This window comes from Cyanistes caeruleus, chromosome Z (genome assembly GCF_971803275.1).
Source record: "Cyanistes caeruleus chromosome Z, bCyaCae1.hap1.1, whole genome shotgun sequence".
In the NCBI taxonomy this organism is placed as follows: domain Eukaryota; kingdom Metazoa; phylum Chordata; class Aves; order Passeriformes; family Paridae; genus Cyanistes; species Cyanistes caeruleus.
Window position 1 is genome coordinate 7,064,081 of NC_141732.1, and position 13,926 is coordinate 7,078,006.

The 13,926-nt window shown below is 43.8% G+C and overlaps 1 long non-coding RNA gene across 1 annotated transcript; it reads left to right on the forward strand.

Annotated features, from left to right (window-relative positions):
* Window positions 1-353: 353 nt before the first annotated feature.
* On the forward strand, window positions 354-5,674 carry LOC111944421 (uncharacterized). The gene is made up of 3 exons (XR_015280351.1): window positions 354-571; window positions 1,541-1,578; window positions 2,010-5,674. It is a non-coding gene; the product is annotated as an uncharacterized LOC111944421 (long non-coding RNA).
* The last annotated feature ends 8,252 nt before the right edge of the window (window positions 5,675-13,926 follow it).

Genomic DNA, 13,926 nt, shown 5'->3' on the forward strand with positions numbered 1-13,926 from the left:
GTTTTCTTCCCTCGTTCTTTGCAATGCTTTGGGCCATTCTCTTGGTCTGGTTGCCTTATCTTTGGTCCCATGTGAGTGCTCAGTTGGGGAACAGGCTGTAGGTGCTTGGGCCACTCTTGCTTTTATTCTTGGATCCCTTGAACAACAGGGCTTGTTCCACCATGAGAGTCTGTGCAGCTTTGTGACAGAGGAGAACTTCCCATGCTATTTGGTGTTTGCTGTAGGGGAGGTTGGGTGTCTGCATAAATCCCCACACCAACGCAGAAGGCTTGCTTTGTGATGTCAGGGCATGGTTGCCACATTGTCGTGGTGACATCAGAAGGTTGCCTTGGTGCACGGAAGGCCTCAGTGTCAGAGCAGCTCTTGGGCTTGGCTCAGTGCAGGAGCATCCTCCTGCTTGAGGCGTTTGTCCGTGGGCAGCTGCACACTGACAGGAGCCTTGTTCTTTCCTGTGTTTGAGCACAGTCTGCAAACTGGAACAGCAGCGCTCCAATGATGGAGCCACTCGCTGCTGCAGTTTGCGGTGTTTACGGCATTGTTTATTCCGGCTATTACTTGACTAATCTGGCATGTAAGTAGAGGTTTTCCCTGGCTGTAACCTAACTTGGCTTTTGTAGGTCTTCCTGCTTTTTCTTAGTCACTGGGTTGATTTTGAAACAGAAGGACCATTAGGATGCCGCTGCTTTACTAAAGCTCCTGTCGATACATTCAGCGAAAACTGGGTGTCTGTAGCCAGGAGTCTGTAGGCAGCATTTGCAAGGCAACCTGCAGGGGTTCCGTTCCCTGCGGAGGAAAAGGAGAGAAAGAAGGAGAGTCTGTGGCAGCAGAGTCTGTCCTTTCCTCACTTTGCTGGGTCGAGCAGGACACCTTTGAAAATGTAGACTGAGAGACCTTCTCGGAAGGCCTTCTAAAATCTCTGCAGTTGTTCCCAGAATTCAGAGAAAGATGATTTTTTTTTTTTTAATTTTATCATGAAAGGATTTGACTATCTAAGTTCGCTCTTTTCTGAGTGCTAGAACAGCAATTCCCTTTGCAACGAAATGCAAACTCCAAAGCAGTGTGTGTCTGCTCCTGAACCCTGGAGCTGGTGCTGCACTGTTTCACAATAGATCTGCCACAGCCCAGGGGGACTTAGGAAAGCTCTTCTGGGCAACTGTTTTCAGAAAGTTACTAAGAATTAATGCATGCAACTAATAAAATAAAAACAATTAAAAAAAAATAAAAAAAAAGAAGAAAAGTATTTGTAGGAGAGAATTAAAAGATGCTGTATGTCTTGGGTAGAACAGAAGATTTGAGCATTAAAAAATAATATGCATTATCTTGATTGAGTTTCTATTCATATACGTGCAAAACAAGCCAAAGTGCAGGCACGACCAAGAACATTGCCCTGTTCCCTTGCTGCATGTGTGAAAGAATTGTGTCTCCTGAAGGATGCTGTCAGAGGAAAATACCCTCTGTTTGGGTTCACTTATTCTATGGGATTCAGCAGCCCAGGCAGTTTTCTCACCCCATTGGGTTCATTTTCCCTTGCTCACTGCAGGTCACCTGAGGTGTGTATTCGGAGGTGCCAATCCTGAGGTGAGTGAGAAAGGAACCTTTGATATTCAAGTGTTTAGGAATGGTAAAGCAAACTGTGACATTAGCTTGCAGCACTAGAGTATAGATAGCCAGCTGAGTAGGCTGAAAATAAATACTTTTCCATGCAGCAGCAAAAGCAAAGGTGTGACTACTTCTTTCCTAATTTTCCATTTCAGAGCTTTAAAGAACTAAAAGCTCCATTTTGCCCAGGGAACCTTCCTTGCTGCTAGTAGCCAAAGAGGAATGTGGAATTCACAACCATATGCAAGAGGCTTGAATTAACCCTTTTTCAATTAGTGGGAGTGACTTAGATTCCTTTTTTTATCAAAGCTGATGATTTTGCCTGAGTAGAGCAGGTTGTAGATGTGAAAAGCAATCAAGTTGGAAGTAATAAGTAATGGCCTGTCTCTCCTGCTTGTCTCTTTCCACAGAGCCCAGAACCAGCAGCAGTCTCTTCCCTGGCTCCCTGTGCTTCTGGAGAAGAGGCCAAAGAAGAGCAAATTGAACAAGCAGAGCACAAGTGGCCTGAAAATTTCTTGACAGTAAGTGCCAGTTCTGGGTGGGGCTGTCTTTAGTGAGGGGCAGAGCTGCAAGTTTCTGGCCAGCCAGCGCTTGCTGTTGGAGGCTGAGGGTGCTGAGGGCTGGAGTCCTGGCAGCACCTAGCCATTCCCTCCAGCACAAGATAGCTGGGAATTGGGCTTTGAGCTGTCGTGCTGAGGCACCAAAGCACTGGTGCCTGTGGGTGAGCATCTGGCTGCTTGGCTCAGTGCTGCTCTGAATCTTGGCTTCTCCAATGCCATGGCCAAGGGCACTGGGGGGAGTTCTGGGCCTCACGGGGCTTGGTTTGTTTGCTTTCCCTTTTTAGAATTCTGTGTTCAGCTAGTGAAACAGCTCTGTAGTTTTTTGAGCAATTCTTCACTTTTACAGAGTCTGGTGGCCCATCTGTCCTTTGGCTTTTGTTAAACTGTTGCCATGACATGCTGCCGGATTTTCCCCAGCCAGCTCCCGGCACCGGGCCAGGAGTGGGCTGCTCCGGGGAAGCGCAGGAGCTTAGGGCTTATGCTCTATGGCACTGGCTGTCCAGTGTCAGGGACAGGAGCAAGGAGGGAGAGGTCTTCCATGTGGCTTCAAAAGAGATTTATTCTCTTGAAGGATCCAGAAACAAAAGACAAAAGAAACGGGGCGTACAGAAACTTCTCTGCGGGGGAGGAGCAAGGGGCGTGTACATATAACAACCCAACAGGGAAGACTTAGGGGAGGAGCACAAGGCGGGGTTACATAATACATAAACCAATGGAGAACACAAGGGGAGGAGAGTGGGGCACATGGGCCAATGGGGCTCGGAGGAGCAGGGGAATTCCAAACGGGGCGGTCCAGGCAGGGGTTGGCACAAGGGAGGATTGACAACTTAATGGGCGGGGGAACAGCGAACATTCGGGAACAAGGGGCAGGTATCAGGGTGAATTGGCAACCGGGGTAGGAGGGCACAACTGGGAATAAACTATTACCAAGGGTAGGGGGTACGACTTAACAATACAAAAGATAATTGAATCAAATAAAATGAATAAAAATACACCACAACACTGCCAGGAGATGGTAATGTTGTCCATGAAGCTGTGAAGGCCATTCTTGTCCCATGAGGCCAAAGAAACAAACTGTGTGGTTCTGAAGCCTTCCTCTGAGGTTAAAAGCGTAAGCAGCAAGCTTCTGTGGATACATTTTGTGGTGAAGTCTGCAGCTTTGAAAGCTGCTTTGAAGCCTCGAATGCGGGGTGACTGAAAATCCTTGAGAACAGGAAAGGCGTCTCCAAATTCCTGATGCTGTCTTTGAAGTCAAATGTGTAACGTGGTGCCTGGGGGGCTGCCTGGGCCCAGAGCACCCAAGGGTGTCGCTCAATAGCAGCTGAATGTGAGCCAGCTTGGGCCCAGGTGGCCAAGAAGGCCTGGGGTATGCTGGCCATGTGTCAGCAATAGTGGGGCAGCAGGAGCAGGGCAGTGAGCGTCCCCCTGTGCTGGGCAGCGCCGCGGCCGCAGCTGGAGTGCTGTGTCCAGTCCTGGGCCCCTGTGATCAGAAAGTCATTGAGGGGCTGGAGCATGTCCAGAGAAGGACAAGGGCACTGGGGAAGGCTGTGGAAGACAGGTCCAATGAGGAGGTGTTGAGGAAGCTTTAGCCTGGAGACAGGCAGGCTGATGAGGGACCATCAGCATCCCCTCACTGCATCCAATTATTATTTTAGACACTAGAGGGGGTCTCATTATTATGTTTTTTTTTTTGGTTGCATTTTTGCAATCTTAGGAATCAAAACCTGTTGTTTTTTTTTTTTTTTTACTTTTTCCACAATGGAAAGCTGTTTTGCTGAATATTTCCTGCCTTTTTCCAGTACTGGGAGAGGTTCTGATATAATTTTAATTTTCCATATGGCAGCTCTGAACGATGGAGTATTTTAGCACAAGAACACTTATTTTGAGGTGGGGACTTTGGTGCAGGAGGAGCTGTTCTGGTTCTTGGCCAGTCAGCTGGGCCTTGCACATCAAGTTCAGATTAACAGTGTCCGTGTCTTTGGCAGCTCTCACCCCAGCCCCTGTCACGGGAGCAGTGTGTGTAGTGTTTGGAAATTGGGCAGGAAATCAATGGCCTTGCATTCCAGCTGGTCCTCAGTGATCAGTGGAACTGAGAGGGGCTGGGCTTCATTTCTGACTGCAGACACTTCAGCACCATCAGTGTGATTGAGTCCAAGAGAAGAACTTCTCTCAGCACAGATGCACAGAGTGCAGTTCCCAGTGCAGTGCTCTGGGTGTGATCACATTCCATAAGAACCAGCGTGCTCCAGATTCCCCAAGAGAGTGATTTATTGAAGCAACAGGCGAGCAAGTTCAGCATTGCTGGTGATGGGGGCATTGGCTATCAAGTGTTAATATGTGCTGGGACAGAAAGAATAGTAAAGAGAATTTATATGTAATAATCAGATCTCTATATCCGAGATCTATCATGTATGTATGTATGTATGTATGTATGTATGTATGTATCTATCTATCTATCTATCTATCTATCTATCTATCTACCTGCCTAACATTTGCGTTGTGGAATCTTTCCATCTCTTCCCCAAAGCAGTTGAAGGTATAAAGGTGACCTAAAGGCATCCCTTTGAGGAGAGGAGGAGAGACAGGTTCCATTGACTGATCCGGAGCAGGCAGAGATGATTCCCCCTGCAGAGATGGTTGATTTTCCCCCTCAGAGCTCTTTTCCTCCTCCACTCTCTTCTGCTGTGAAACCTTCTTTTTATGCAACAAATTGCTGCATGTCCTAAGGGAGTGGAACAATCTCAAGCTCTAGGTGGAGTTTGGAGACTTTGGTCATGCATGGATTACATGACACATGGTTTCCTTCATTGGCATCCCTCGGGGTGTGTCAATTCATTTGTTGATGGGGCCTTTGGAGGATCTCTGTTAGTGCCGCTCAGAATTCTCAGCTGACAAAAGAGGGAGGATAAACACCTTGGTCCTCTTCCATATACTCAGGTGGCCATAGGCGCTCTCTGACCTCCATTAGAAGATCAAATTGCACACATCCTTATCTCCTGAACGAGCAGGATTTCTAACAGGAGTGTAGATGTCAGAAAGGCAGGAATGGTGGTGCAGGCCTGAAGAGAACATGAACTCCACAAGTGTCTCTCACAAGGGATGAAATCACACTGGAAGCCACCTGCAGAGCCAGGATGGAGCTGTGGGACACGGCTGAGTGTGAGTGACTATGGAAAGACAAAGAGGACAGAGCAGAAGGGGAGGGAGGCCCTCAGCAGACCCTTGAGAAATGGCACACATTTCCTGTCAGCTGCCCAAGAGTCTGTTGGGGATTCAGACCCAGCTGGACCCTGATTGTACTGCCAGTGTCACTTTGGAATCTGGGTCTCCCCATGGGCAGAGAACAAGCCAGGAGAGCAGCAGCACAGTGCTTTGGGAACGTGTGAGCCCATCAGTTGATGACTTCAGCGGGAGAAAATGCAGCACTCAATATGAATGATCAGCAAGTCTCATTTATTGGTAACTCTAAAATCACTTATATAGCACCAATAATTAGGCTCATACATAGTGCAAAAGCAAGCTCATTATTGGATATTTTCATTTAAGGTCAACTCCACCTAATTCCACATTCCTGTGATCGCTCATCTATGCTGAATTCACATTCTTCTGATCACAGCATCCTGTTCTCAGTTAACAGTTATCACCAAGGTCTTCCTGACTTTGCAACATCTCACACCGACTGTACTCTATTGTCTAATTCTTGCTAACTGCTGCATGGGAATATGACCTTTGCTAGCTAGCCATTCCTCTATAATTCCCCTGTTTTCTTTTTGTACTAGCAAAACTGTAGAAGTAGCCTTCTTTACCATGTTTTGCAAGCATTGCAGTATGCAAGGAATAAACTGTAACACAATCACAATGATCAATATAACAACAATTGCCATTTGTGCCAAATTTTTTAACCATCCTGTGAGACCTAGGGATTGAAACCAATTTTTTCATATTGTTCTGTAGTTGTTGAAGATGAGTATGAATAGACACTGAATGGTCAGAAAGATTCATGAAACACATCCCATCAACGTCTTCACAGCCGTGGCCCTGTGCTAATAGCAAAAAATCAATAGCAGCTCTATTCTGCAATACAGCATGCCTAACGCTGTTCATATCTGTTATGAATTCACTCAAGAGAGTGATATGGTTCAATCAGAGAAAAGTTTTATTAATTACAGCAAGCAAGCAATAAGCAAAAGATCAGCGCTGGGCGACAGGGGAGCAGGAGAGTTCCCACTCCGCGAAACTGCCGCACCGCTGGTTTCCGTACTCCCCCTTTTAACCCGGCTTCCGGGTTACGTGTCCTTTCTCTGGCGTCTCTGCGCATGTGTCTCCGGTTGCTAGGGGGTCTTTTTTCTGCCTTCTGGTGGTCGCGGGATGAAGATCATAGGTCTTCCTCAATCTTATCCTTTTGACCTTTCTTCACTGTTTTCTGTTAAGGCTTATCTTTGGTGACTTTCTGGGATTCAAGAAAGCTCGCAAGGCCGTTAGTGATTTATGCAAGTGTCAGTAGCAACCTTCAACCTCATCCTGATTCCACAAAGCATAGTTTTGCAAAGCATCGTATCTACATGTTTAGACGAACAAAAGGGTCTCTGCTTATCACAATCCCCCCTTTTTTCTATTCTTTACTTTTGTTTGCTAAATCTTTGTAGTTCTCTTTTACTTAGTTCTAAATAATCTTCTGTCTCTTCCCTATTTAAGGCTTCATATTTAGCTTGTATTAACATAAGGTGAGCTACTTCTAACTTGCTTTTCATGATGCTAATGATTTTGTTGAAGATGCAAGGGCCAAAAGTAAGTCCTAAAATTAGTAAAATTAGTGGTCCCGCTATGGTAGATAGCAGAGTTGTTAACCAGTGAGAATAGTTAAACCAGGATTCGTATCAACTTTGTTGCATTTCTTGTTCTCTCTTTCTCTTTTCCAGTCCTTCCCGTAATTTGGCCATATTTTCTCTTACCACCCCACTTTTGTTTACATATACACAGCATTCTTCCCTGAGTGCAGCACATAGGCCCCCTTGCTGTAAAAATAATAGATTTAATCCCCTTCTGTTTTGCAAGGCCACTTCAGCTAGCGAGTCTAGGGAGTCCGTGAGGTCTTTTATAGATTTATCAATTCTTCTTAAATCCTCATCTACTGAAATTCTAAGCTCTCTGAACCCCTGCTGCTGATTCGCTAAGGACGCTACACCTGTTCCTAGTCTAGCTCCTCCTATGCCTAGCAATACGGCTACTGTTAGTGCTGTGAGGGGTTCTCGCTTCACCAAATGATGTTCTGGGTTTTGGTATTGTGTATACACATATTCTTCAGAATGATAGATAATCCGGGGAACTATTATAACCTGTATGCAAAATTCGTAGGTTTCATTAAAGGCTGTTACAGAAACACATGGGGTTACTCCTAAGGTGTTACAAAGCCATTTAGTATTAGCTGCTGGAATCAGCCACTGAGCCGGCTTGCGAGGGTCCTTAATCTGCATTTTTTGTCTGACATAAATGATTCTTATCTGGGGGCACATTTCCTAGACATTTTCCTTTTCCAGTGACTCGAGATAACGTTATTCCTGGGGTATCTTCTCTTCCTGTTTTCCATAAGCAGGCAGCAGGATTGGTACCGTTTACCCTTTTCGGTTCTGCTATGGAGCCTATGGCTTCATAAAAGGGTGGTTATGTTATAGCATAACCAACATTCCCTAGTTAAATTTGGGTGTGTATTATTTAACACTTTAAAGGTAGCCTGTAAAATTTTCAAAAAGGCTTCATTTCCATATTCTTGGGTTATCCCTACCGTGGCTGATACTTGGAACTTGCTATTTTCTAGTTTTTCTGAATGGTTATTCTGATCCCTTACTTTGGGGTCTACTGCTCCCCACACCACTGGATTTGGTCCAACAGATCTCGAATCATGGGGAACCACCTTTTTCTTTATAAGAATGTGCACTCCCCGATCCTTTCCGGGTTCCCATACCCTGAGACCCCAGGTTCGTCCCAATAACCACCCAGGGTCTTGGGATTGTGTGATATTGATATAGTGAAATTTGCAAGTCCCAACATACATTACTGCCCCCGAGGGATCTGTCTTGGGCTTTATACATCCATGTGGACCCCTTTCAACCTTTAGATACTTATCTGGGTTCTGTACTTTCTTACCCCATGGAAATTGTCTCACAGCCCCAATTTATATCTACAATAAAATTCACCAGGATAATTACAATATCCTCTGCCAGGATTAGAAGCTGGGCACATATATAGTACCTTACGCCTGGGCCGTTTATAACTAGTACCCTTCCACTTAATGAGAGAGTCTAGTGTAACTTGAAAGCTAGGGGCTCCAGAGGTGATCTGTGATTGGATAATGACCTGGTCCTCCCATTGAATTAAAGACCAATTGAAGGGTTCGTGAGTCTTGCTTGTGCAAATGTTAAATGTGCTGATTAAGATTATAAATGTTACTGACTTTTTTAATGAGCATTGGCTTCCCCTGCTATAATAGAGGCTTTTCTTTTGTGAAGTGTCAATTTGGATTCCCCGGAAATTATTTCGCTGGGTGTCGTGGTTTTAAACCAGTAACTAAAAAAACTACTTATTTCTTGTTGTGAGATATGGATTAGAACAAGAGCAAAACAGGCTTAAGACTTAAAGGGAATAAAGACAGTTTATTAACGAACTACAAGAATAAGAATACTAGAATAAACTTTCAGAAAACCCCCTTATCTTCCACATCTTAACTATTTCTCTGTACGCATGACAACATAGAGACAAATAACTTTAAGACTTTGGTGGTTAAAAACAGTCTTAATTCTTGCTACAGTCTTTCATCAGTCTTTGTAGAGAAACAGAAGTCTCTTTCTGTTAGCTTACGGAGTTTCTCACGAGAAAACTATTTTTCATCATAGTTTTCTATTTCTCTAATGCCAGCTGCCCGGAAATCTGTCATTAGATCTTCTCCTCCCATTTCACATCTCTCCGAGGTGTGTATGGGTCACTGAGTTAGGGATTTTATTTTTAAGGATAAGTTATTCAAAGGCAGAAGTCTTCTTCATTTGTCTCTGTGAGCCTTCCTGGAAAACAGTTTTCCCTTTGCCCCCAAAGCTTCAAAATCTTCACTCAACTCAATTCCAGCAACTCACAGTATCACAAGTACTCTCTCTCTCTTCTGCTCAAAAGTTACACTTTGAATTTCTTATTCCTCCTAATACTCTTATCATGAATTAAAGGAGTCTTTTTATACTATTATTGTCTATCTCTATAGCTTTAACAGAAAGATATTTCAGCTGTAAAGCATCTCCTTATTCTCTCTTTCTTATTCAAACTTAACTCTTTTCTTCACTGCTTTTGGTAGTTCTATGATGTTTTCTCTATGTTGATTGTCTCTCTCCTTTTCTGTCTTTCTGAGAAAAGGAGTAATCTGTATGTTTATCCAGGTAGTAAAAGAATTAAAAGCTTTAAGAAAACTGCAAGAGTTCATGGTGTTAAGTTTCAGTCTAGCAACAAAAACTGAAAACCAAGCTCGGCTGACTAGCGCTGTTTTTCTTCCCCCTCCCCCCCTCCGCCTCCACCGCGGCCTGGTCGGCCTGGAGAGGGCGGGGGGAGGAGGCCGAGACAGAGTCCTGCTACCTTGTCAGAGTCCTGCTACCTTGTCAGAAGCCAGAAACCAAAGAGGGCAAGAGAATTCTGTCTGTACTTCTTAAAGGGGTGTTTACAAGTTGAATTCACTTTTTAATAGTCAGATCTGCTGTCAATTCTTGGAAATGACCGATAATTGGTCAGGAGGAAAAACTCCCATCAGCCACCAGCAGCTTCAACTTCCTCTCCCTCCAAGCTGTCTTAAAGGTAAAGCTACCCCATGACACTGGGTTGTCTCATTCCCACTCTTGTGGCATTTCCAGGACCATGACCTTTTGGTCCCATGTATATTGGAGTGTTTCCCTCCACAGTTTATTACTCTTCTGCCTCTCCCGTCATCGACCCGGTTGCCGCGGGACATGGGGTGTACCATCTTCTTGGCAGCAAGAGTATTCTTCAGGAGGGGAATTACTCCTTCTTTTATTGATTCTTTGTATGTATTTTTCCCAACATCTATGTTTTACTAAAGGGGTATTGCACCTCAATTCCTGGAGCCACTGTCTGCACAACCCAGCTACTATATTTGCTACAAAAGGCGCAGGTTCGTTTGGATGGTAACAATAATACAAGGGATTGACTCCTTTTGAGTAGATGGCCCACCACTTCTCTGATCCTGTCTCAAACTCTCCTGCCCATGTTCTGGTTACTAGGGCCCAATCAGTGAGTCTCCTCTGGGCAGTGTAGCAAGATCTACACACCCCTCTTGGTGGATAGCCTCTATGACAGTGGGTCCACCAATGTTCTTCACATATTATACATTTAAAACAGACAAAAGGGTAACAATTCTATATAAAAGCCTTTATGGAGTTTACTATTCATAAATTTCTAAGCAGGTTAATAGTTCTTGGATGTTATTTTGTTCGGGATATCTTAAGTTTCAAATCCCCAGCCAGGCTAACCACTTCCCAGTTATTAGCTTTTGGTGGCTTCACAGGTCCTTTTATTCAACTGGCATGTGTCCAGCCTTTCTCTGCCATTCGGATTGCAGAACCAGTTGTTAGTAGGACTTGATACGGTCCCTCCCACTTCGGTGTTAGGGGGTTCTCTTTCCAACTTCTTATCAGCACCCACTCTCCGGGTTGTACCTGGTGTAATATAAAATCCAATGGTGGTGTTTGAGCTAGCATCCCTTTTTCCCACAATGCCCTTTTGAACTTCATTAATTTTATTAAGTACTTATTGATGTATTGATCACTCACATTTGGATGTGTTTGAACTTCCTCTATATTATAGGGCATACCGTATAACATCTCAAAAGGGGAAATTCCCAAATCTGCCCTTGGCTGGGTTCGAATATTCAGAAGGGCTAGTGGAACACACTTAACCCATGATAATTTCGTTTCCATCACCAGCTTGGTAAGTTGCTTTTTTATTTCCCCATTCATCGTTTCTACTCTTCCAGAACTTTGAGGGGTGTGTTGTTCCCACTTTATTCCTAATGCTTCTGCCACCTCTTGCGTTATTTTTGACGTAAAATGGGGACCTTTGTCAGAGTCTGTTGTCTCTGGTACTCCATATGTAGGGATTATTTCTTCTAATAATACCTTTACAACTGTTTGTGAAGTTTCCCTAGATGTTGGGAAAGCTTCTACGAAATGGGTGAGATGGTCTACTAGGACCAGGAGATATTTAAGTCTCCCTACCTTCAGTAGTTCTGTGAAATCAATCTGAATATTTGCAAAGGGTCTTTTTGCCAGGGGTCTCCCTCCATACGGTAATTTTCTGAGATTTTTCCTATTCGTTTGTAAACATGGGAGGCAGCTTCTAGTAATTTGCTTAGCTAAGTCTCGGATACCTGTGCTCATATACCTTGCAGCAAAATAGTCTGTTAACCCCTGTGCTCCCCAATGTGTCCTTTGATGTATTTTTTCTAATATTCTTTGAGCTATGGCTTTTGGTAGTACTTCCCGGCCATCTGGGAGAAACCATCTCCCCTCTGGGTTTTCTATTGCTCCTGTCTCTGGGAGTTTTAACCTCTCTTCCTCAGTAAATCTACTTTTTAAGTCACTATCCCTATGTTTCAAAATTTCTTCATGCCCCCCTCTTTCTTTTAGGACCATGGTTCGTAATGCCGCTCGTTTCGCCTCCTGGTCGGCGGCATTATTTCCTCTACTCCTCAAGTCCATTCCCTTCTGGTGTCCTTTTAAATGAACCACTGCCAACCTTTTGGGCCTTCTCAGGGCTTTTAATACTGCAATTATGAGTTTTTGATGAACTAAATCTTTCCCTTGGGAGTTTACTAAACCTCTTTCTTCCCACAGTTTACCGAACGTATGCACCACTCCATAACTATATCTGGAATCTGTACATATTGTCCCCTCCTTTCTTTCTAGTAGTTTCAATGCCCTTAATACTGCATACAATTCGCAGGCTTGGGCTGACCAAAATTTGTCTAATGGACCTGATTCTAGGACTTGCAAATCAGGTCCTTGTACAATGGCATAGCCTGTTTTCCTCCTTCCTTCTATTACTCTGGAGGACCCATCCACAAACAGCTTTTCTCCGCTTTCTAATTCCTCTTTTTCCAAATCAGGTCTAATTTTGGTTTGTTCCTTAATTGTAGTTATACAGTCATGTGTCAAAGGTTCGCCTTCAGGTTCTCCATACAAAAATGCAGCCGGGTTTTGTAAAGTAGTGGTTTCTAATATTAAGTTTGGGGCCTCAACTAAAATTCCTTCGTATTTTAGAAGTCTAGCATCTAAAATCCACTTATCCGCCTTTTGTTGTAACACACCCCGAATGTTATGGGGGGACATTACCTTCAAATTGCTATTAAAGGTGATTTTCCTAGCTTCCTCCACCAGTAGGGCACATCCTGCTACTACTTGCAGACAAGTTGGCCAGCCCTTACTCACGGGGTCCAAGATCTTTGATAGATACCCTATCGGCTTCTTTCTCCCTGCCCACTCCTGAGTCAGGACTCCAAAGGCAATTCCATTTTCCACATTTACAAACAAATAAAAGGGTCTTCTCAAATCTGGGAGACTCAAGACAGGAGCATGAATTAAACTTTCTTGTAGCTCCCGGAATTTTTCTGTGTCTTCTGAACTGCATTTCATTAATCCCTCCTGTGTCAATTTATGATAGAAAAATTTAACTTTGCTGCTATAGTTTTCAATCCACTGTCTACAGTACCCTGTTAACCCCAAGATTTGACGTATCTGCCTTTTATTTTTGGGAACCGGTATTGACAGAATTCCTTGTATCCTTTCAGGGTCCATCTTTTTCTCCCCCTTTTTAAGGTAATGGCCTAAATATTTAACTTCTTCTTCTATAAATTGGAGTTTTGCCTTGGATACTTTCAATCCCTTTAAACCCAGGAAATTTAACAACTTAATACTCTCTCTCCTTACATCTTCCTCCTCTTTCCCAGCTAAAAGCAAGTCATCTACATATTGTATCAAGGTCACTCCTGGGTCTGTCTGATAATCCTGTAAAATCTGCTCCAATGCTTGCCCAAACAAACTGGGGGATTCGGTGAATCCCTGGGGCAATACTGTCCATCTCAGATGTTGTCTCCTCCCTGTATCTGGATCTTCCCATTCAAATGCAAAATAATCTCGGCTAGTCTCATCAAGGGGGCAGGCCCAGAATGCATCTTTTAAATCTATAACACTGTACCAAAAACTGTCGGGTCCCAGCTTACTTAGTAAGGTGTACGGGTTTGCAACTACGGGGAACCGTGCTACTGTGCGTTTATTAATTTCTCTCAAATCTTGTACCAAACGATAAGTCCCATCTGGCTTCTTTACTGGCAATATGGGTGTGTTAAAAGGTGACATACATGGTTCTAATAGTCCCTTACTTAACAGTCTGTCAATTTCTGGTTTCAACCCTCTTTGTCCCTCAAGTGACAAGGGATATTGTTTTATTCTAACTGGGATTTCTGGGTTTTTAATAGTGACCGAGAATGGGGTTATCCTCAACCGTCCCACACTCTCAGGTGTATACCACACTTCTGGGTTTATTTTGTCTTCATCTTCTACTCTTAAAGGGCATAGCCTTATCTTCAACTCCTTATCAACTGTATCTAAATGTATTCCTAATTCAATAATTAAATCCCATCCAAACAAATTATCATCTGCTTCTGGTACTAATAAAAAATTTCCCAACCCAATTTTTGACTCTGATTCTATCACCACATCTT